The following is a 1,223-nucleotide window of genomic DNA, read 5'->3' on the forward strand; positions in this document are numbered from 1 at the left end:
TATATATATATATATATATCCATCGATTTTTTTTTTTTATTTTTTATTTTTTCCGTTTTTATATTTTTTTTTATTTGGAAAAGAGCTCATGTTGAAAGATCTAATTAAGTCTAGGGAGCCCAAATTTGCTAACTGCTAACTGGCCAGCTGTGACATCACTTACATCACCATCTCCAAGTCAGGATTGGTTCATTCAACATAACGAAGGAACCGTCCAGGTTTCTTTTCTCTAGAAGATACGATTTGGTTAATGTGTGGATTAATAGCACTTTATGTAAACTATTTGCTTTTATCTTTTAATTACTAGAGAGATCTATATGTACTGACAAGAAGTACTCCTTGAAAGAATGGCTCTGGGCTGTTACTTTTCAGAAAAAAAAACAAGTTGATAAATACAGAATTATTAAATGTAACTCAGGTAGTGTTGATAAAGCCATGACTATGTTAAATATTGTTTTTTGCCAAATGGCCCCTGTCATGTAATGTTCTCAAATTGGAAATGTTGAATTGGAGTCCTATTATATAGAGTCTCATATGATGTTGTGACAAAACACCAAATAATTACTTGTGAGGAAAACTGTGATGGCATGCAAGGTGCTGTCATTGATCATTTTGGGCTCTAAAAAAAAGTAAGTATTACTGTTCATTTCCCCCTTTTCTTAAAAAAAGCACATTGCTCCATGCTCCGTTTTCTATGTATACTAGACTGTAATTTTCTTGCAATTTTTGGTGGTTGATTTTCTCCCTCACGTGTTCATAGTGAAGCACCTCTTGATTTATTATTGCTGAACATCAGTGGTGTTTCTGTTGGGTCTCTACAATCTGGGTATGAGCTTTCAAGTACCCTTCTTTCCACAGTGTCCTGATTAGGCAGCGCTGCAGCTCGCACTCGTGTGCAGAGAGGGAAAGTCGTAACTGCAACCAGTTGTCTTGACATTCAACTTCCACGTCTAATCTCAGTCAGCTCTCTGGTATTTAAAACGCTTTTGTTTTGGCTTCCATTGTACAGTGTGTGTGTGTGTGTGTGTGTGATGGATGAGTGTATTATCAAATGCTGCCCTCTGAATAAGAACAACTGTGTGGGATCTGGTCGATGAGGAAGCATGGGTATTTGAGGAGATATTACCCATTAGCATTTAGAGTTTTTCTGTGCTTGTGGAAATTGACATTTCATTTGTCATAAAGTTGCACAAAACTCGCAGTTTAATTTCTTCTAATTGCCC

The sequence above is a fragment of the Morone saxatilis genome, unplaced genomic scaffold (genome assembly GCF_004916995.1).
Source record: "Morone saxatilis isolate NCDOM2014 unplaced genomic scaffold, NCSU_SB_2.0 Contig20, whole genome shotgun sequence".
Classification (NCBI taxonomy): domain Eukaryota; kingdom Metazoa; phylum Chordata; class Actinopteri; family Moronidae; genus Morone; species Morone saxatilis.